Source organism: Polypterus senegalus, chromosome 7 (assembly GCF_016835505.1).
Source record: "Polypterus senegalus isolate Bchr_013 chromosome 7, ASM1683550v1, whole genome shotgun sequence".
NCBI classification, from domain to species: Eukaryota; Metazoa; Chordata; class Cladistia; order Polypteriformes; family Polypteridae; genus Polypterus; species Polypterus senegalus.
The window spans coordinates 136,821,914-136,846,986 of NC_053160.1; positions in this window are offsets into that span (position 1 = coordinate 136,821,914).

The window sequence follows — 25,073 nt, forward strand, 5'->3', positions numbered from 1 at the left end:
TTTCTCTATACGAGTTCCAGAGAACATTCCTTCTTTCCTTAACAACATTGTAGTTATTTGAGAACTGATCATTTTTTATCAATAATTTATACCCACTTGTAAATTTTGCAATTACAAACCCATTTTATGTCCAACCATGCTTCTGCTTTTTCTGAACTTAGATGATTGTGTCCTATTAACTTACAACTGGTGACTTATTCCATTAATGGTAGCTCTGCTCATGAGGACTGTATAAGTCTTTATATACTAACATAAAGTCAGAACACCTAATGTCCCTGTTAGTATGATTTTATTTTAAAATACGGTGAGATTTTGAGCTCTTTTGAGACCCTCCCCAAGGGTGCTGCTTGTCAAAATGCGGTTGATGCATCTGTTTAAGTTTGCTTATCTGTCGCCAATGCAACCGCAGGTTCGTGGCACTACGGTGTGAAAGCTGGCCCGGACACACACAGACGGACAACATATTTTCACCCACACACCGTTTATTTACAATATTTACACAGTTTCAAAGTGCACTCACAACCCCAGTGCTTCCAGCACCGATTCCCCAAAGTCCAGGGCCCACAGTCTTTGTGCCTTCCTGGCCGCCTCCCATCCTCTCTCTCCAGCTCAGTCCTGCTACCTCCCGACATCCACCAATGACTGGAGGGAGGCGGCCCCTTATATAATGCTCCCGGATGAGCCCCAGGTGTTTCCGGTATCCGCTCCTTAGCCACGCCACATAAAGTCTTCCCCCCAGCACTTCCTGGTGTGGCGGAAGTGCTGGGCTCCAGGGACAATTAGGCACTGGGGCGCCAACAGAACCAGGACGGACGCCCCCTCGCGGTCTGGAGGAGGCACAAGCCCTCCTCACATCCTCCTGGGCGTCCCGTCCGGGCTCCAGTCCCGGCCGGGGAAAACAACGGATATAATGGCAAGTTCGCACCCTCCCTATGTAACTCATCTGTCGCCTGATAGGTGATGCAGAAAACATTATATCGCAGCCACTGACCTGGCCCTGTCATTGCTTGTTTACTGTGTCTCTGTGTATTGAAGTGGTAGCTCCGATTTGTATAAATACCCTGACTGTTCCAGTTTGATTGGAATATAATTGTTTTTTTTCAAGCCTTTGGACTCAGCGCCTTCTCTTGGGTGCAAGACAGTGACTCACATGTCACAATTTAAAAAAGGAACATTACATCAACCTGAAATATAAAATGAATTGTATACTGTGGAGATCAGCCTCGACATAGACAGGCAGACACCAATGTTTCAAACACCACACACGTTTATTTACAATTATTTACAAATAAATATTGCCCTGCACACAACCCAGTGTCCTTTCACCAATCTCCCACAGTCAAGGCCTCTCAAAATCCTGTCCTCCTTAACCGCCTCCACTCCTCTCCTCTGAGCTTTGTCTTCTTCTACCCAACTCCAGCTCCCCCACTGTTGGAAGGTGGCCCCTTTTATATTAACCTGGACGTGCTCCAGGTGCTCCCTGATGTCCTTCCGACACCACTTCCTGGTATGGTGGAAGTGCCGCATGAGCACCCGGAAGCACTCCAGGCGTCCCTGGATGTTCCTCCACCAGCACTGCCAGGAGTGGTGGAAGTGCAGACATCCTGGGCTCTATGAAGGTCGGGGCACACCCTGGTGGTGGCCACGGGCCTCAATGGGGTTGAGCCTCCATGCTCTGTTCCTGTGGTCCCCAAGCTAAGCAGGGTGGTGGCCCTCTCATTGCCCAGGGAATGTATAGTCCGCCTCCTGGTCCTTCCAGGCGTTCTGACTGGGTCTGCCACAATACAAAGAAAAGAAAATCTACAGACAACAAGAAATATTAAAAAACGCACAGACCTTTTAAATCGGCAAATTTCTGATGTTTTCCACAAGCAGGAACTTTAAGGGAAGCATTATTTTTCCATAATTACCCACGTTTTTCACCTACAAAGTAGATATGGAGGAAATTATTTTATTGCTGGAGTAGTTGGTGTTATTACTCTTTTTTATATTTCCCTCAGCACTGTTTCAAACTACACATTAACTTTACTCCAGTTTTCTCAATATGTATGGTTACAGGTACAACTTTTCGAGATGCACTGAGTATTGTCATTGGCAATAAGTGTTTGCAGTATGTTTAATGAGAGGAAAATGGACATGTAGGATTGTGTGATGGATAGAAAAATGTGACAAGACATCCAAACTAAAATGAGCTGTGAAACTGCACAACTGGTTCCAGGATCTCTTCTCCAGACCAGTCATCATTAGTCTGCAATGCAAATGGAAACATAAACAGTGAAATTTTTACATTGTATCAAATCATTTACATAGTTATATAAATTTAGTGGATTTATAATGGGCCAAAAATGAGACTGCTTGTTTGTGTAGGCACAAATGCTTTATATATATACTACAGGTAAAAAGTTTTTTCCAGTTGTAATGCAATGAATAGCCTAAAGAGTTGAAAAGGTAAGCAGTAAACTGCCGGAGGTTTAAACTGAAAGTTTAAGTTAGCAAAAACTGAAAAACGAAATATCAGAATATTACAAATGGGCCTTGTTCAGGAAACAACTAATAGGTTACACTCTACACATGCTCTGCAACAATTAAAGCAAATTAAGTCTTGAACGTTGAAGCAAACAGTTTGCATAGGTGTCCCAGCTTCTATTGATTACACTTTGTCTGAAAGCAGAGTTGGAACAGACTGTGTTACTGCACCCTCTGAAATACTACTTGTACAATATTCCAGTGATAATGGCAAGAAAAGGGCAATTAAAAAAAAGAATTGAGAGAGAATATTATATTCTTAGAAGAGAAGACCTTTCATTTAAAGAAATTGCAAAAAAAAAAAAAATTTTGATAGAAAGAGATCTGGCGGACCCAAAGTCACAACCCATCAGAAGACAGGTTTTCTGAGGGTCACCAACTTGCATGATAGGCACAAAAGCTTCAAGTACAGCTTAACATGGGTAAAAAAAAAGCAAGTTGACTGGACAAAATCTCCTCTTCACTTTTTTTTTAAAACGTCTGTGCATGGAAGTTTGTGTGTCTTTCTGTCGGGCCCAGAAGTGAGAGGTGGAGTTGGGGTGAGTGCTCCACCTCTGAAGATACACAAGCAAGGCCAGCACATCAGCAAAACAAAGCCTTCAAAGAAAGACTCACATACTTAGCTGCCAATACAGAAGCGAGGCAAAGATGTCGGCAAAACAAAACCTCTGAAGAAAGACAGTTGCTTAGCCGCTAATGCAAAAGTGATGCAAGCACGATGCCCTACACTTTTTTTTTCTGATGATTTCAATAGTTTCCAGTATCCCGGGCTTACAGGCTTACACAGCTATATATATATATATATATATATATATATATATATATATATATATATATATATACTGTATATATTTGAGCTTTTTTACTTTAATGGCAAATTTTTTATCAAAACCATTACTGATAAGGTGTACAGTGTTTCTATAATTAGACAAAAAGTAGGCAAATTTGCACCTACCGTAGTTCAGTGGTAAGAACTGAAAATGCAAACTTGTACTCTGCAGTCCAACACCTTAAGCTACTTAGACACTTTCTAGCTCTAAATATAGCTTGATCTGAAACAAACAATTCAAGTAATAATTTTCATTGTCTAATCCCCTTAGTGCTGAACAGGGTCATGGGAGGTGCTGAAGTATATCCCAGCTAGCATAGGTCACAAGGCAGGAATAAACCCTGGAGAGGCCTCTAGTCCATCACATGGCAAGCACACACACACACACACACACACACACTAGCACCAATTTAGCATCGCCAGTCCACCTAACCTACATGTCTTGAACTGTGGAAGGAAACCGAAGCACCTGGAGGAAACCTGTGCAGACACGAGGACAACATGCAAACACCACGCAGGGAAGACATGAGACACAAACCTCTTGTCTCCTTACTGCAAGGCAGCAGCGCTACCACTGTGCCACTGTGCAGCCCTTCAAGTAATAATGATTTATTTTAAAATCCAGAGTGGGAACTAATTCAGTCTGATACTTAACTTTCCTTATTGTGAATGCAGTAAAAAGTTCTTTTTCATTTATTATTTGCCATTTTCTCATATCCAGATTTATGCTCCTTCTTGCATTTGTCCCATTTTTTAATTTCTCTATTTAGCTTATCACTTTGTTAAAGATACTTCTCAGATGTATTGTAAAACACTTTCTTATTTTAAAAAGTGCGACACACAATAGTCATTAAGCAACTGGATCAACTGATTTTAATTCCTCAACAATGTGAACTTATATATTGACATTTATGTTTGGATGAAAATAATCAAATACATGTATTTAAAATTTTTTGATTTTTATTCAATTGCTTTGCAACATTCTATAAGCTTTATACTATATTAAATGTAAAATAAGTACACTGTATTGTGTTCATTGGCAAGCCTCTACACTACTGTATCTCAAAGATTGATTTTATGATCTATGAATTTTATTACTAGTAATAAGAATCTCTTGATATATTTGCTCAGTAGCTGTTCTGCACACATTTCCACCCAAGTCTAGAAACCTTGTACCAGAGACAATCAGGAGTGAACAACTGGAGGAATGTGAGTCGTTTATGAAACGTGTAAGATGAAAAAGAAGAAACTGTCTTCCAAAAATCATATGAAATTGTCCTGTTCAGTCAGTGACCTAAAACAGCCGTAGTATCTGTTTCAGAGTGAAGAGACCACCATTACAATTTTCCACTTAATTAAACACATATGCGTAATGAATTAAAAGGACTAGGATTAACCACTTACTGCCTAACAGAGCTTCCTGGAAGCTCATGCCTTTTCACAATATATACAAAATAATTATAATATTTGATATACAATAATTTCAACAATGGCCTGTTTCTTTCAATACTATAGATAATATTTATTTTCTCAAAAAAAAAAAAACACTTGCAATTGTATTTGCAGGTAAATAGCCTTATGAGCAGCTACATAAAACTATTTAAATAAAGAAAAAAATGAAATGATCATACACACACAGTCATATGTCGTTTCAGATATGATTCACTTCCACTTAGGCACACATTTTCCACATCTGAAGCAAACTGTTTCTTATTTGCTATTACACATTTCAATAAATCATATATTTTTAAATAATCATTTGTTAAATTATGTACTGTATGAGACATATTCCTTAGTACTAATGAATTATATAATATGGGTAATATTCCTTCTTGTAAATGAAGAAATTATATGATTGATTAGAGTGCAGATAATTTAGCCTGTTTATAGAATGACCCACAGTAGATTTTCCTCTTTATTTATTATCATATATAATCTATGTAAAATTTAATTAAATACAATACAATCTATATATGCTTAAAACCAACCATCTGAGGTCATTTCCAGGGGCTGGAACATGGAAAACAGGAACCAGCCTTGGTTAGGAAGCTTGTAAATATAGAGTGCATTAAGCATACACCCATACTCCTACTGGGCCAATTTTAAATCAGCAATTAACCCAGCATTCACGTCTTTGGAATGTGGGAAGAAACACTAATATATGCATGATGATATAAATAATAAGAGATGAGTAAGTTCTTCTGGCAGTTTATAAAACTGAAAGAATTTATTAACATAATTCTGCATGCAAAATTCACAACAGGTAATGAACACATACTTAAGTTACTTGTAATTGCGAAAGGAAAGATTCAAAGAAAATGAAAAACTAAATGATGAAAAGAACTATCATAGCATGATTGTTGTTAATAATATGATAAATAAAAAACTGGCTATAATAGTGATTCATTAAAACCTAGTTTAAAATAATCATGCCAAATAATTTACATGATGCCACAAAGTACACAGTAAGCAGGTATTAAAAATAGTGCTGATTTTTTTTTTTTATATATGCATTATTCTCATCACCATAATAGCACCATGTGTGCCAACAAATTCACAATTATGATATTCTAATCGAACTTCCTGTTGCATTCCACATTTGGCAGTGATGACAGTCTCCTAATATATTTGCGCTTAGTGTGGACAATTTGAAATCCATTATATTACCGTGTAGCTTTACATCTTCTCGGCTGTTAATTGATGGCATGTTATTTGCTGTAATAAAGAAACGTGAGAGACGGAAAAGTGTCAATTTTCTATTCTGATCTTGCACTGATTTCATTCAAAAGCACTTGCAAAAATATAGAAGTATTTATTAATATGATTAAGTACATATAAACTCCTTCATATGATACACCAGGGAAGAAATTTGTTCTATTCATGGAAAGAAACAATCAACGGTCTACTTAGACCATAATAGCTGTGCACACTTCTGAAGGCACTTTGTCATACAATATAGTATTGTTCTACTGTTCTTTCCTTACAAATATAATTTTTAAAATAACATAGTTATGCTTTGATAAATAAAAAAGTTCATTCATATGTACTGACCTAAAGTGTAACCAAATCTATTAACATATAATGCATATTTGGCTCAATACCTCCCAGAGATATTCTTTGACCCTTTGGTTTACTGTTTCTTTTCTCATTTGCTGTTATGGTGACTGAATCACAGCCAGCAGATCAGGAAGAATACTGAGTGAGCCTGTATAGACTAGAGTACGAGAGTAGTATCCCTTTGCCTTACTTTTTTCAGTTAGATAGAACTTCATTTGGCTTTTTACAGAGGCTCTTTAAATAAATATGAGAATACATAAATAGGTAGATAATATATATATATATATATATATATATATATATATATATATATATATATATATATATATATATATATATATATATATATATATATATATTATTGTGGGGTACAGCCCGGACACAGACAGGTAGACATGTTGGTTCACCACACACGTTTATTTACAACTCTATTTACAGGTGGTAAAGTGCACAACCCAGTGCCGCAGCACCAATCACCCCTTCAAGTCCTGGCCGCACAACAATGCCTTGCTCAGTCCTCAGACCGCCTCCACTCCTCTCCTCCGAGCTCTGTCCACTTCCACCCGACTCTTGCTGTCGACTGGAGGGAGGCGGCCCCTTTTATTGTCACCCGGATGTGCTCCAGGTGGGTTCCGGCAATCACCCGCCGACACACCCCTGTGTGGCGGAAGTGCCGGCTGCATCCCCGGAAGCACTCTGGGTGCCCCTGCTCTTCTTCCCCCCAGCACTTCCTGGTGTGGCAGAAGTGCTGAGGTCCAGGGTTCCAAAGGCATGGGGGCGCCCCCTGGCAGTGACCAAGGGCCCCTACAGGGTGGAGCTTCAAAACTCTGTACCCGTGGCCCCCAAAGGAACCAGGGCGATCGCCCCCAAATGGTCTGGGAAAGGCGCAAGCCCTCCTCTGGTCCTCCTGGGCATCCCGGCTGGGTCGCCACCCCAGCCACCTCTGAAAATATATATATTGTGAGATATGGCCCGGACACAGACAGCTGGACAGCGATGGTTCACCCAACACACGATTAATCATAATTTACAATATTTACAATAAGTGCAGCACACAACCCCAACCTCCCCCAAAAGTCCGGGCCTCTCTATCCAATGCCCTCTTCAGGCCGACTCCACTTATCTCCACCAAGCTCTGTCCTTCTCCTCACCCGACTCTAGCCATCAAATGGAGGGGGACGGCCCCTTTTATCCCCACCCAGACGTGCTCCAGGTGCCTCCCGATTAGCTTCCGCCAGCACTCCCTAGTGTGGCAGAAGTACCAGCTGTGCACCTGGAAGCACTCCGGGTGTCCCTGGTCTTCTTCCCTCCAGCACTTCCGAGTGTGGCGGAAGTGCTGAGGGCCAGGGCTCCATAGGCATTGGGGTGCCCCCTGGCGATGACCACGGGCCCCTATAGGGTTGAGCTTCCAAGCTCAGTTCCCGTGGTCCCCAAAGCCACCAGGGTGGTGGCCTTCACGTGGTCTGAGGGAGGCGTAAGCCCTCCTCCGGTCCTTCTTCCGGCTGGGTACTACCCCCAGCCACCTGTGACAATATATATATATATATATATATACAGTACAGTACAGTACACACTATGGTCTGAACACACATCAGAACGAATGCAAAGGAAGACTTGGACATCACAGTGACAGCGAGGCCTTATGCAGGCATATTGGTGCTGGTTTAAAGGAGCCCCAGTAGCATTTGTTCTGCTGAATGATTCATTGACTGAAAGTACTAAGTGTCAGTGTGTCACAAAGAGGATGTACAGCATCGTTCATAATGGCAGTCTGTTTTAACTCTCTCTTTTGCTACTACTTCAAAGGGGTCCAGACGGTTTACATAACTGAGCTTAAGCTTCCAATTTGCTTATGAAGTGATGTTACCCGCTCAGCACACCACAGTGTAGAAAATTGCACTGGCCATCACAGAGAGCTATATAAGATGTGATGGATTTTATTACCTGCACAGTAAAGGAATTCAATCTCCCAAGGAAGAAGAGCCTGCTCTGCTATATCTAAGATAGTTCCTCTGTGTTCTGAGACCAATCTAACCTGTCATTAACATGGACCCCCAAGTACTTTTAGAACTAGACCACCGTTACATCCACTTCTTGAATCGTGACAGGACATAGAGGATCTTTGGCTCGGTGAAAGTCAATAACCAGCTCCTTGATTTTGCTGATGTTAAGGTGCAGACAATTCTCTTTGCACCAAGAAACAAAGTTCTCGACATGACTCCTATAATCTGTCTCATCCCCCTATGTCAGGGTGCTCAATAGACAGACGTTTGCCAAGGTAAAAGAGAACATCAAACAGGATGCATTATTTTTTGTTAATTATTTATTAAATAAGCCCTACAGATGTAGCATCAGCCTCCACAGAATGGAACTGTAGACATCTTACTATAAGAAATTTGTCATCACTTGTAAACACTTTTTGACTTTTTAATCAGTGAGTAAATTTTCAGGTAGTACAATTTATTATATAAGTAAATAATTCACAGTATTCTTAGATACCTTCAGAGAACCACAAATGAGTCATTTATATTCATCAAAAGCATTGTTATGTTCATTTTTCTAAGTGCAAAGGAAGCTGGAGAACAAAAAATAACAATGACAACTTGGAGATTGTCCAAAGTTCATACAGACATTGAGAGGACTGAGATTCTGACCCAGTTTCCTGGAAGCTTTGAGCAACCACTGTGCCACTGTATCCCCCTTAATCAAATGAAAATAGAACATTTGTTGCAAATATTTTAGTTGCTATCAGGACTGAAGGTATAAACGTGTGCCCCTATTAATGTGCAGTACCTATCATTACTGCTGTCAACTCCCCATAGAAGTTCTCCTTAAATAATGAAAGTAATTGGATTTTCTTGTACGTTTTTCTTTGTAAACATGTCTTGAATCCCACAATAAACATTTTAACTAATAGACTGTTGCCTTGCTCTACTTACACCCTGCCATCCATTTAAAGTTGCCTCAGTACTGAGCTCAGTACAAGAACCTTGGCTTTCTTTATTGTCTCAAAATAATAGCTTGTAAATCTCTTAATTATGTAACTTTTTGGAGATTATGTTCATCTAGGATGGATACCAACTACAATGCTGGAAGCAGGACCTCTGCATGTGGGCATTATAGTAGTAAACATTTTTACTTTTTTTGCAATATGCCAGTTAGGAAATTATATCCTAAGTAGTTTACGTGTACTTATTTCTTAAACTCTGATTTAAGTTAAGTGATATATGTTTTTTAATAATTCAGTATTGCTGATTGAACTGCAAGCTTTCTCCTGTAAAGTGACAAAGCACTTAGACCACACTGTTTGCAAACCACAACATTTGGGCAGAACCTCTGTATATGAAGACAATTGATTTGATGCAATAGTATTCACATAATATAGTGCCCTTTATGACTCATAAATTAATTGAAAATCAGTTTGTTCTATTTCTAACTCATGCTCCTGTCTCAGCAGGTCCAAATGTGTTACAGCCTGCAAACTCTGTCATAACAGACATATTCTATACCCTATAAAATGTTCACATTTTAATCCTCACTTTAGCTTAAAAAAATCTGTACATCTTAATAAGGGTTTTTATACTAAATATATGGCCTAGAAAAAGGCATGACTATGGGTATATTTCTAAAATGAGCATAAAAAAGTGCTTAAAACACCTCTAAAGCCAATGTCACAATAAGTGACTTATAATCATGGGGTATGTCATACTTGCTGTTTGAGTTGTTTTTCTTGTTGCGGAACCATGTCAATTTAAATGACCTTCCAGCACAGTTGTATTTTTTGTGACAGCCAATTGTGCGCTGCCTGTTGGAGCAGGTGTTGTACAAAGGGTTAACGGGTAAGATTAGTTCAGCCACAGTTTCTGCCCTCTTTTTGTCTTTTTGCATTCTATCATGTGTGGACAGCCAGCGGTTCAATTCGGCCGGGAAATCCCTGAAAGAGAAGAACAGAGGGCAGTGCCTCCCCCGGAACACTAGATGGCAGCTTCCCTGGACGACAATGGTTCCCTGGATTCCCTCAGGGCATCCTGGGACATGGAGTCAGTTTCCTCAGCCCTATTCGGTGCCGTGGGTGCCACCGGGAGGAGAACCTAGGGACTTCTACTGTTACTACAACCCAGAAGTACTTCAGAGTCACGAGGACAGAAGCCCGCAGTATTTCCGGGCTACTTGAGGGCTGAAGAAAAATAAGAGTCTATATCTGACCCGGAAGTGCTATTAAATCACATGGACAGAATGACAGATGCACTTCTGGGTCAAGGACTATTTAATGGACTATTCGAGTCCCAGCAAGGAGAGCTGGAGTTGGGAGGTTGGGTGATGAAGCTGCTCAGAGTGGAGGATTGATTTATTGTATGGTGATTATTGATTATTATATTATTATTGGATAATTGTGGTGGTGGTGGTGCTTTCTGCACTGTATTTGAAGAAAATATTAAAGAATTCTTCTTGGTACTTTTACAAGTGTGTCCTGGACGTCTGTCTGGTGGGTTTCACGGGGCAACAGCACCCATAGCGTCCAGACATGGTTTTTAAAACATGAGATATCAGACAGATGAAGATTTTCTTCTATTTGTAAGGTCCACGCACCCATGTTTCTTATTCCTCATTGCTCCATTCTATGAGTTGTACTTCTGGATGAGGTATTATTCATTGGTTGACAATGCTCATTCACACAGAGCCTATCCCTACTACTAAAAATAAAACCTGTTTAATTTTATCAGAGTGAGTCATGGACTAGTTGGAGTGAGGGCATGTCACATTGTACAACCTGCTTCATGGAGCAAGCTTTCAGCTGCTTCCAACTTGTTAAGATTATATAAATGGAGGGTAAAACTAAAAATAGCTGGAAAAGTTAGATAACGTGACAAATCCTTAAGTTGTTGTGTGACAAAATCAGTTTTATTAATTCTCTTTGATTGACTTCCAGCACCAACATAAAAATGCAGCAGAATCAGAAAACCACAGGGTTTTCCAATTTTGTTCATTTTAGCTGGTTATCATGATCTGTTCTTTCATGAAAACAAAAACCTTAGAAGCATTGTTGAAATAAGTACTATGATTGAAATGGGTTGAGTGAATGCTTCATGGCTTCATATGTTTCTTCAGTAAAGAAATATGTAAGAAATATCCTTCTTTGAGCACAAACATGTTTTTCAAAAATTCAAACAAAAATCTTGTAAGCAGCAGATAGGGCACTGTTCAGGAAGAATGCGGGCACATTGCTTTCTGTAAATTTTTTCCTGGACCAGCAAAGCTTTCAATTATTGCCATGGTAATACACTGACATAAGTCAGACAGGTCTACTCGCACAGCATTCTGTTATAGAAGGTAGAAAACTGTGTGTTGATTTATGAAATTTGAACATAATTGAAAGAATGCAAAATATCCTGAATTAGACAGCTAACCTGAGGAAATTATGAGTGGCTTAAAAGCCTTTGATGTTTCTCTCTTGATATTAAGGATGTATTCCAAGATAAAAAGAAATGATGTTGTTTGTAAGCAGAATGCAATATTAATATTTATGTGTATTCTATTATTAAGTACCCATTTGAAAACAATTACACAAATGTTATTTTTACACATGTAATGGAAACAATTTTACATCATTTAAAGACAGCCTCAAGAAATGCCACTCTCAATATAATTAGGTCTTTGTAACATCGTTAACTTTAATGGGCCTTGACTCTCAATAATTGGCAACATCTGAAATGTACAGGCTGTGCTAAAACACTCAAAAAGTAAAATTTCTCTAAGGTGATGATAACAAAATACTGACAAGTTCTTTAGTTAAGCTCTGTTGTGATTTTTACTTTGTAGTCCTTTCAGGTTTGTGAAAGACTGCTACTGCTTTAAAATTGTAGAAAGGATAAGAGAAAAATGAGATATTTTATTTAAGAGTTTAATATCAAAAAAACAGTCAGCTGTACTGATGGCTTTTTATATTTGAGTTTACATAGTAAAAGGAAAACATTTTGCTTAAACAAATGTAATAAATAGTGTTGATCGGTGAGCAACACTATGCTGTATTTGCTGGTGACCTTATTTGACAAATGTTTTCCTTTAAATTCGCTTAGATGTACATTTTTTTCCCATGACCAAATGATTGTTGGTGAAGCCAATGTGACATCACATAGCTGTAGCAGCCATTTGCAGAACTTTTATGCATAAAAGCTGTAAGATACTTGCTGAGAAGCTGCGGGCATATGTGATGTCACAACATGATCAGTATTCCAGCCTTCCACTCTATGTGCAGTTTTTTTAAAAAAAGCAAAAACTTTACAGTACTTTCATTTAAGGGGTACATTAACTGACCCAAATGAGAATTTTGTGATATATATTCCTGTATTGGTAGTGCAGTACTGCTAATTTGCACAGCTTGCTGTACTTTTTTGTGACACACAGGTATTAGCAAGAGTGAAAGGGAAGGTCTACAGGACGGTAGTGAGACCAGCTATGTTACATGGGCTGAAGAAAATGGCACTGATCAGAAAGCAGGAGACAGAGCTGGAGATGGCAGAGTTAAAGATGCTAAGATTTGCACTGGGTGTGATGAGGATGGATAGGATTAGAAATGAGGATATTAGAGGGTCAGCTCAAGTTGGACGGTTGGGAGACAAAGTTAGAGAGGCGAGATTGTGTTTGTTTGGACATGTACAGAGGAGATATGCTGAGTATATTGGGAAACAGATGTTAAAGATAGAGCTGCCAGGTAAGAGGAAAAGAGGAAGACCTAAGAGAATGTTTATGGATGGAGTGAGTGAGGACATACATGTGATGGGTGGAACAGAACAAGATGCAGAGGACAAAAAGATATGGAAGAAGATGATCTGCTGTGGCAACCCCTAATGGGAGCAGCTGAAAGAAGAAGAAGCTGTGCTTTTCTGGGCCAGTAACATCATTTCTAGAGTGGCCCACACAAACAAGCTTAAAGGGCAGGTTCAGCTGTGTGGTGCATTCTAGACCCCCTGGAGATAGTAATGAAGGACAGAATTAAAAACAAAACTGAGTGCCATTATGAACAACGCTGCCCATCCTCTCTCTCTGACACCACAAGAGTACTTTCAGCCAACAATGTATTCAGCAGACGTGTGGCTACTGCGACTGTTCTTTTTATCTTAACCAAGTCAGACATATCCTTTCTTTTTAGTCATTCTGGTGTATATTAGTTGTTTATTGTTTTTCATAATTTTTATTTATTTACCAAGCCTTTGCATAAAGTCAAATTTCTCCCAGTGGAAAAATTAAAATCTATCTATCTATCTATCTATCTATCTATCTATCTATCTATCTATCTATCTATCTATCTATCTATTAAATTCTACTTGATGTAATTTTAGGGAAATTAGGTGAATGCCTTCATGGTCTGATACATCAGAAGTATCATTCTGTGCTGTTCATCGTTTCTCTCAACCACAATGTCTGAGTCATTTTCTGACTCGTCATCGACCATCACTGACAGGGCTCTTTCATGGGCTTGTGGTGTTGATAAGGCTGGTTGCATTTTTTTCTTATCTCTTATGTTTTTAAATTCATAAATACCTTCATACCAAGTAACACGATAAAAGGGCAACTGTAATATACATATATAGATACAAAGAAATCAGAAAAAAGCATGTTTTGTTTGAGCAATTTAGAAACGTAGCACTTAAAATGCACAGGTAACAATACTGAAACTTCAGAGTATTCAGGTCACTAGTGACTTGTTTGTTTTAGGCAGATGAATAGTATTAGGCATACTTTGGGAACTGCTAACGAGGTTTGAATATAAGGGTTAACTAATTTCCAAAAGTTACATTCACATATCAATATTTACGATTGTCATTGGGATATTTTTTTTTTATTTGGGTTTTTTAAACTAAAAAAACAGGTGTAGAGCATAAAGCAGGTCTCACTTGTTGTTACTGGGTACGTCAGACATTCTGAATGAAGCTGCAAATCCTATCGTCATGACATGTCAATTTAAATGACTGAAAACTGTTGGGCATGTCATATTTAAGCAATTAAACAATCAAACAATCTAAATAATCCAGATTATTTAGCTAATTACAGGACCCATTTCTCAACTTTGTCTTCTCTCCAAAGTTCTGGAATGTGCTGTGTGTGCATGCAATCAATTGTTCCATTTGAACCACTTTGGTCTAAATTTTGCTCTGGTCACAGCTTTGGTAAAGGTGGTGTGACAGATAGGGGGCGCTGTTGTCCCCTTGAACCTTCAGACCAGACACCAGATAAAAGTCCAAAGATGAATATTTATTATAATAATAAAGTGCACAAAGCACCCTCCACTCCACTATATTCATAAACCAATACAATAAACCAATAATCAATACACAATCCTCCACTCCCAGACGCGTTGTTCCCTTCCTCCCAACTCAGCTCGTCCGTCTGGAATTTCCCATAGTTCTTTATAGTCCATGACCCGGAAGTGTTTCTCTCTCTGTCCATATGACTGGTAACACTTCCAGGTCAGATAAAAACTCCTCTTCTTCAACCTGGAACCAGGTCAATGTCCCTCTGTCCATGTGACTAGGACGCACTTCCGGGTTTTAAGGAAAATAACTGTTGTTCCTCCCTGCAGCATCCCCTGGAGGCCCCCATGGTATCCAGTAGGGCTGTGATATAAAACTCCACTGTCCATGATGCCCTACTGGAATTCGGGGCACCTCCATGCTGTTGGAAGGACTCCATCTGGCGGCCTGGTGGTATTGGCCGGGATGAATGGCTGGCCATATGCCACAGTGGCTAATGATTTGCTGATGATTGGTGATTCGGGGGTTATGGGCATAGGTGTTTTATTGGACCTCAGTGCTGCTTTTGACATGATTTGTCAGATAATACTGCTTGAACGTTTGCAGCCATTTCAGTGTATCAGTGGAATTCTTCTATTGGTTTAGGTATTTTTTCTTTATCTGACAGGCAGCTGTTTGGTGTACTGGCACCTCATAAATCTCCCGTGGGACAGTCAGGATGTCTCACAAGGCACAGTTTTCAGGCTTCTGCTATTTAATATTTATTTGCTTCCTTTATATCAAATAATTTGTGCAAGTGGCCCGGTCTATCTTTACTATGCTGATGATACCAAGTTATATGTAAAAACATTCACATTCCTTCCATCTTCTGCTCTTCTTGCTTGTCTGATTGCGTTTAAGATATGGACGACATCCAATTGTTTAAAATAGTGAAAAAACTAAAATATTTTTGATTGTGAATAAGTTTCAGTTGGTTAAGATGGATCAATTTGCACTATTAGTTGATGAAATCACTGTTCAGGCTTCAGCAGTAGTTAACAATCTGAGTGTTACTTTTCATTTTTCTCTGTCATTTGTCCCATGTGTTAACAACTTAATAATGTTACTAACTTAAAAACATCATTTTATCATTTAAAGAATTTACCTGTCTTTAACCATCTTTCACCTTGACATCCCATACTTTTATTACATACTAGCTGCGCCCACGTAGTAGTGAAACAGGACAGACTTTAAAAATCAATAGATGTTGCCACTGTATCTGTTCGTGTACAGGTCTGACGGGAGAGGGCCCCCCATGTGGGGAGAAACGCATGTGGCCATGATACCTCTGGCTATCAGCAACTACACTCTAAAACACGCATAGCTCTTATCTCTCAAAAATGTAAAGTGTCACTCCTTAACAATCTGTAGATGATATTGTCTGTTGAACAAACAGGTATTTCTAGCTAAGAGAAGGCAGGGTACACTCCAACACGTGGCAAGGGGTAAACTGACTCGAATGGAGGCTGGCGCATGAGTGAGGATAGCCCTGATCCCTCACCTCAGCCCGCAGCCTCTCTCTTGGATTTGTGCAAATATATTGGTACTGTAAACATATTATGCTATTTAACCTGATGAAAGAAATCGCAAAATCAACTGGAATAATTAAGTAAATTATAGAAAAAAACCCAATCTAAATCCGTGAAATAGTTCTCTTGTGAAAAGCAGACAGACATACAGACAGACAGACAAACATATGTATATATAGATAGATAGATAGATAGATAGATAGATAGATAGATAGATAGATAGATAGATAGATAGATAGATAGATAGATAGGCTAGTGTACTGTAATGCCTTATTTTACGGTCTTCCAAAGTCTGTTCTTTAAAAACTGCAATACATCCAGAAGTTGGCTGCTAAGGTCCTCACTCACAACAAGCCCTGGGAACTTACAATACCATCTTTGAGTGAATTACACTGGCTCCCAATTGAATCTTATATTCATTACAAAACAAGTCTGTTTACTTACAAACCCTTAAATGATCAAGCTCCATCTTATTTCTCTCACCTTCTACACCTGTTTGTTGCTGCCTGCCAACTTTGATCATCTCAAATTGGTCCTCTGTTTATCATTCTTAGGACTAGGAAGAGTACATTGAGTGATAGAGCCTTCAGTGTTTCAGGTCCAGTCTTGTGGAATGCTCTTCCTCAGAAGCTCAGTCAATTCAGTACCATTTTTAAAAAATATAATTAAAACTTATCTATTTACTAATTTTTTTGGTATAATTCTGTTTTACTATCCTTTCCTAGTACCTTTCTTATGCATTTCATTTACTGACACCTTTTTTTGTATTTTTTCCTTTTTTTTCATGCTTTGTACCACATTCTTGGGCACTGAAAGGCCTGTTATAAATAAAATGTATTTTTATTCTTCTTATTATTATTATTATCCTATATATTTACAGATGAAGTGCAAACCTTCCAGCACAGTTTTGCTTTCCATTTCTTGTCCAATAATGCGCTGCCTGTCAGAGCTGATGCTATACAAAGAGTTAATAGGAGTGGTAAGTTCAGCTGCAATATTTGCCCTTTTTTATTCTGTTATGGTACATAAAGCAGGAGACAATAGACAGACAAACTACTTTTCTGTTTTTGAAGTCCAAAGCATCTACATTCTTTATTTCCTCGTTGCTGCATTACATAAATACATTGTACTTCTGGATGAGCCCTATTTAATTTTGCTGGAGTGAGTTGTAGGCTAGTTGGAGTGAGTCACTGGGATGTCACATTACTCAACCATCTTGACAGTTAGAAATTTGTTAAGAGTACATTTCTCACAAACATCAGGATGTTTTTCTTTATACAGAGAACAATAGACACTTGGAATAAGTAGACAGTAAGACTTTAGGGTCTTTCAAAACTCGACTTGAAGTTTTTTAGAAGAACAAAGTGGATAGGACTTGTGAGTTTTGATGGGCTGAATGGCCTGTTCTCATCTAGATTGCTCTAATGTTATAAAGTTTCTGACTCACTAAGGCTCAAGTCATCTAATGTGACATGAACTTAAGAGGTTTTGGTAACTTCCCATTCAAAATCCCTATCTTCTTATATAATACGCTAATCATGGCTTTTCGTTTGTTCGTCCAGGATTTTAAATCACCTGTAGCTCACAAACCGTTTGAACTATTGACCTCACATTTTGTACACATATACTACTGTATACGTCTACTATCTACTTTCGGAGTGATGATTGACCTCCAAGGTTATTCCTCTTTTTATTTTTATTTTATTTTATTGTTGAATCAACTCTTAGCAGTGGCCAGCAGGGCGGCTGTGCAGCACGTGCATACGGGAATTGTTCTCATTCCCTACCACCTTTGCCATCACTTCCCCTACCTCTTCATATCTTAAATCATTCTTGAGGCAGATTAAAGACTTAAGTACCAGCTTAAGTCAAAAATTAAGGAAAACTTACTAAGTATTTGCAACACAAACACTGACTTAATCAGTTTTAACATGAAAAGATACAGATGAAAGAAGAGAAGAAGCAGGCCTTTATTTGCCTAAAATATATAAATAAATATATATTTGTAGTCTGAATTACAATCTGACTGTATGGGTGGTTACCTACCAGGTAATGCTTGTGGTTGGTCAGCAAGTCGGCTAACATCCGCCACGGTACCCTCTTTCAGTTGTGAGAAGCAGATCATAGAATGGTTGAAATAGTTTTACTGTCAAATAATGCAAAGAGTATGCGACACGTGTTTCGCCCTAATTCTGGGCTCATCAGGCGTACACACTCACTGCACCCCCTCTTGGGAATCGAACCTCGGACGTCAGTGCTAGAGGCAAAGCCTCTTGTGTTGCGCCATGGCGTGTGGTTCATTTATTTGAGAATATGTAGATCGGGGTAATTACATTCGTAGTCTGAATCACAATCTGATTGTATGGGTGGTTACCTACCAGGTAATATGTCTCTTTGCATTAATTGACAGTAAAACTATTTCAACCATATATATATATATATATATATATATATATATATATATATATATATATATATATATATATATATATATATATATATAAACAGTATATATTTTAGGCAAACAGAAAAGGAATTTATACATCTTATAAGAGTAATAACTCCATCCATTGATCTATTTCCAATATTTTTTGATTGAAGGAAATTGGAAGTTTGCAAACTTGGCAAAACCCATTCCCAGCACACCCAGACACAGACACACTGACACTGTGTCATTTAGGACCACTTCAGACTAAACTGTTCATTTTAATGATGTAGGACAGTGGTTCTCAACCTGTAGGGCGGGCCCCCCTAGGGGTGCACGAAGTAACAAAAAGGGGGTCGCGAAGATGTGAAAAAAAGAACGCAAGAATCAAAAATATGAAAAAAACATCTGTTGAAACCAAAACAAATTAACTTAAACTACATTCTGATACTAGAACAATAAATATAAAGTTAGATGTCGATAAAAGTTAAGAAGGTATAATAAAATATGCATCTACATTTCAAAAAAATGTTAGGTGGGGACACGATTAAAAATGTTATGAAAACTCGGGTCGTAAATACTTAAAGGTTGAGAAATGCTGATGTAGGAATATGACAAAAAATCCTCAGAAAGATTGGTGAGAACATCCAAATAACACATTGAAAATGATGAGTTCTCTAAACAAAAAAATCTACTATATTAGCTGATGCAGAGGCTGTACTTTAAATTATACATCTACATTACTATTTCTACACCACCGCCCACCTTAGCATGCACAGTGTGCAGCTATTAAGAGATCTTAAGTCACTGAGCACAATTTTTAGAAGACACAATAATTTTTGCCTAATTTTTAAGATTAATATTCAGTGTTCCCCTGATAAGAATTAGTGGAAATTTTGCAACAAGATGCATTCTTTGAAAGCCAAGACTGTCAACTGCCATCTGTCATTCCTATAACTGTCTTTTTCTAGAGTCTGCTTAAACTCTGCTAACTGCATTTGAAAATATTTCTCTGAAAAAAAAAAAGCATTTGTTCATTAAATTATATAGAAATATATATTTTTTTAATTTAAAAATATATTTAATCTTGGTCTTTAATATTTAATTAATTTGTTTTTCTTATTAGGCTTTTACATTCATTTTTATTCATTTGCTTTACTGTTATTTCTTTCAAAACCATGTTTTTCACTTCTATTGCAATTTTCTTATACATTTATTCAAAGTTACTTCTATTACAAGGACAGCAAGAAGACCTCATGAAAACAGGAAAGCGGTGAAAAAAGGCAAGAAAGGTTACACTTCTCTGTAATTTAAAAAAAAAATCAGAACAGCACAGTAATTAATAATAATTGCAGCATACTCCTCCTGCAACCTAGGTTAAGTGCCTCATTGCCAGTTCCTGTTCCCACTCAACCGTTACCTAATGTTTTCCAAGATCTGCTGTGTCGGCTTCAGTTGAGATTTTTGCAATCTGAAAGGAAAAGTAGTTCTTCTAAGTTGTCATTCATAAATGATGCTTGGCTAATAGATGTATTTTATTCTTAGTGTCAAATAAAACTTTAAATATGAAATGTTATTAAAATTACCAATGACTGTAGGTATCCTTTTAACATTACCATTCATCTAACAGCTTTAAAAGACAACGTGCAAATTTATTAATAAATTGTGTTTGATTAGATTTATCATTAGTATATCGTTAATATGAAATATGTCCCTTACTCTGAAGCTGCAATCATATTTAATTATTATATAGATATGTTTGAACCAGATAGCCAAATGTTTGCATTTTCAAAGTAGTAATATTTGTGTGCTTAGTGCAGGGTTGTAGCATTCAATTTACAATATATTTAGGAGCTGGGTACTGCTAGAGAACAGCCACTACTCATTCAGATCAAAAGAGCCAGTGTATGAATTTAGTAACAATATCCCCTGGGCTACTGTAACGAGACCCAGGGCACACTGTACAGATTTCACCTATCATTTCACATGGAAATGCCTTGGAAATTTTCCAGAGGAGCTGGTGACTGTTGCTGAGATTATGGAAGTGTGGTCTGATCAACTCAGTCCACTGTCACTGTGCCTTCACAAGGACGACAATATCAAAAATGGGTTGAGATTAGAGAATGGTTTGAACTGTGGTGGCCCTATGCTTCAGCTATGGCTGCGTTCTGTCTTGGAGCAGTGAATGGATTGCAGTATACAGTACATGAAAAATTCATGCTAGCAGATTTAAAAGACAACTTGCAAATTTATTAATAAATTGTGTTTGATTAAATTTAGCATTAGTATATCATTAATATGAAATATTAACTTATGCTGCAGCTAACATATCATTAATTAAAATCTAGTTATCTCCTTAGCATTATGTTTACTCCCGGAAAAGACGAGTGAAAAAGGTTGATTTTTTTAAAAAGGAAAACATGTTATTATGTGTGACAGAAACTTAGAAATATCAAAATGTCAACATAAATTAAGTACAGTAGAAACTATACGTCTAGCACTCACTACGGTACTGATGTCAATTTAGTACATGTCCTTTGTGTGCTATGTTTTGAAACAGTCACCAGCCTGACAGTTGCAGTAGGAACAAGAGAAGCATGTTTCGTTGCAGATTTTTTAATATTATTTCTGTTGCTTGAGCATGATTGGTTAAAGTGACAGTGCCTGATCTGCACAATCAACATGCCCCGTGCGTAATTGTAGGCTACCACAGCGCAAGGCTTAGAGACTTTCACTTTTCCCATGACACAAACAACAGTCACTGCATTGTGAACAGTAGTTAGGAGGCTAATGTCTGTTTTGTCTTTCTATGTGCTTTTACTCGATTGCAATCAAGCTGCCTTTTTGTGATGCACCAGCTTTAACTGTGGTGATCCTTCAGGCCACATTTGCGTCTGTTTCACTATCCATGCCAATGTCTAATGTGGTCATTCACACTGCTATCACTATCACTTAAATCAACTAATCTTTTAGTTTGTTCTAAAACTGACTTTACAGTTTCTCATTTACACACCGTGGTGTTTTTGTTGAAGACCCTCCACACTCATGAATACTGATAAGTTACTTTAGAGTGCCAAAAAACATAAAACTATTCACAATTTTTTGAAGTATAATATGATTTTAGCCACTAGATGAGAGAAGAATGTTGTCACAGCAGTAATTTGAGCTATACATTGTGGATCATTAAACTTCACCTCCCAACTGACTTGGGCTTAACAGTAGAATTCTGAGAATGAGTCAAACTCAAGGTTAATGCCAAGGTGTTTAAGCAAGACTTTTTATTGTTTTAATCAATGTACCCCATTTAATAAAAGTCTATTTTATAAAATATATAGAGTGTGAAATGATGAGCCTTGACACAAGACAAAGGTTTGGGGCAGCCACCCATGTACTTGACCTTGGCTGCAAAAAGGCAAAGTTTTCAGTACAACAGAGTAGAGAAGTGAGCCAAAAACAGAACTTCTCAACAGAGGAAGGAAGTTGGGTTTTATAGGAATATTTAAGGAAGTAATGTCATCCTTGGGCCTGGGAGAGGAAATGATGTCATCCTTGGGGCCGGTACATGAAGTGATGTCCTCAGAGCCGAGGTGGAAGTGACGTTCTTGTATTTAGGCAGAAGTTCCTGTGTCTGTTCTGCGGGAACAAAATAAGAGGGTTGAGTGCACCCCGTCACCCCCTGGCCAGGCATGGAATTCCCTTCTTTTGGACCCTGTGGCTAGCTCCCATGTGCACGTGTGTGACAAGTGCTAAGTAGTTTGAAGAATCATCAGAAACATCACTGGATGATCGTGGATAGTATTTTAGTTTTGACTCATCTATTCATTTTTCTGATTTTTTTTTCCCTTCAGGAGTCAAAGCCATTCCTGACAGTTGTAGAGAAACATTTAAATCAACACACTCTGTGACCAAACTGGGATTTAAGCCCATTCCTCTGGAGCTTTGAGACAGCAGCTCTTACAACTGCTCCAACATGTGTTTTATTGTTATTGTGTTACTTTAATTAGAAATCTTGGTTGCTTGTAAACTGCTTTTGGACAATGTATAGACTTTGTATAGAATAATCAAAGCTTGGCTATTTAATATTTTCAATTCAGAAAATAGTGCAGTGTTAACTTTTTTTTTACTGAATGCATCAAAAATATGCAATTGACAATCTTAGCAGCATATCTCCAATTATTATGTATAACTGGCAAAAAGAAAATATGTGAATAATGCACTACAAATCATTTGGGCAATATGTGGTACTTTGCTACATCTTTTTCTAAAGCGTTAGTTTGATGAAAAGTTTATAGTGACAATTATTTCCTGTAAATACAACTCTAAAACAATGCTTGGAACGTTGAGAATAGTTCTACATGTGCATTCATGAGTTTTGCTTTATTTACTTTGGATCTAGGGTGACCAGATTCTGTAAGCCTGACAAGATCTGCACTCATCTTCAAAACTTTTTATTTGTACATGGAATCGGAAATAAGTGGGGGCGCTTCAGCTTTGGAGTTTTGTGTGTGTGGTTATCTACCATATAATAAAATGCTAAGGTCATTGTATCCAGCTTCTCAGAGTAATCTGATTAATCAGTTTGGCTTTGTTGTGATTGGTCAGTTTGGCTTTGGTAATGCAATGAAAGAGGAAGTGAGAGTATGAGATGCACGAAGAGGAGTAAAGGCGTATGAGCTACACAGTGAGAATCAGCTTCGAAAACAGCAAGGATAAAACCAGACAGGATGAAACAAAGGTGCCTCACAAATAATGGAAGAGTATGAACTGCAGGCTTTATAGGAACATACTCAACAATGGTGGCGTCCAGGAAGAGGAGTTCATAAACACATGAATGTAGGAGAAAAGATGTTGAGGGTACATATAGAGCAAGAGAGAGAAACATATTTTTTAATTATTCCATTACTGTCTGTAACAGGTACAGTTGCTGGTACATATATAAAATTGAAGAGCAGTCTGGGGATTTTCTAGTCAAAAATAGACTTTAATGTTGCATCGGCAGAGCTATGTTTACTGTATGATAAAATTTTATTAGATCTGGACATATTGATATTTTAAAAATATTTGTTGGGATGCACAGTCTGAAATTGGGACTGTGTGGTCACCACAGTTCACTCTCTCACATCCCCCAAAGACATGAAGGCTAAGTTAGGTTGATAAGTGAGTCTAAATCTGGTTGATTGAGTGGGCCCTATAATGAACTGACACTCAATCCCTGAACCTTTCCTGGTCTAGGATAATCTGTAGCATCCTTCATCTCAGATATACTGTAAAGATTTTTACAGAGATTAAATTATTTGCTGTAAATTAAGATGCCCTTTTATTCACACTGTAAATACAGCAATAATTTTTATGTTATCACTGGTGCTCCTTTCACCCTATAAAATGAAATTAAGTTTTTCAGTGTCTTAGATGGCTGCATACTAAAAAAATAGTCCCTTTTACTTATGCAGTATTTATTTCCACTTAACCACAAGTGTCAGCAGTTTATGTTACAACTCACAGTATGGAATCCAATACCCTTTGCCCCATGCATTGTTTGCTAAATGATTACTTATGTAGTTTTAGTATAAATAAATAAATCATAGGGTTTATTGTTTTCAGAATGCCAGTAATGTATACATGCAGCCATGCATTTTGAACTGGAGTGATTATGGTTTTGAGTTTTTGTCCCAATGTCTCCTCTGTTTTCACAGAACGCAGTATACTACATTTGTTGTATAATTTTGTACATGTTGTTGTACTGTTTGTTGTGGCAGCTGAAGTGAAGCTTCTTATCCATCTTGTATACAGCCAATTACAACTCAGCACATGTGTTAAACCACAACAGTTTATTTTTGTAAAGACTGACCATCAAAGATTCCACAGGAATTGTAGGAATTTAGCAGCTGCAGAAAGAGCTTAGTTTTACTGCAATTCATATAATTTTGGTTTTGGCATGCATGTAACACATAGCCTTTATTTCAAATGATGAATGGACTGGAAGCAAAGGTCTTTTGGGCAGCTATTACAGAGGGATCAGAGAAATAGTAAGGTAAAGGGAATCTGTAGCCCTATCTTCTTATAAACACTCATTATATCCTTTTACATCTGCCTAGGCCAAAGGGAAAGTCACAGGAGCACCATCCAGGTACTAAAAGAAGAAGAAGAGAGCAATCCATGAGCATACGAAGGGGACTCGACATGGGCAAAAAGAAAACAGGACAGCATCATCTCTGTCTGACCACTGGAACTTGGCTGTCTGCCTCTAGTTTTTTTATGTGGTCTGAACCAAAACCACTCCATTCCTGAACCACTAAACATGTTGAGCAACCAGACATCACCACACTGGAAGAGTCCTTGTTTATATGAATTCTTTGGTGTTGTCACTTGTACACTTTGTGTCCACCTGCCCACTGGAACGTTATGTTTGCACCATG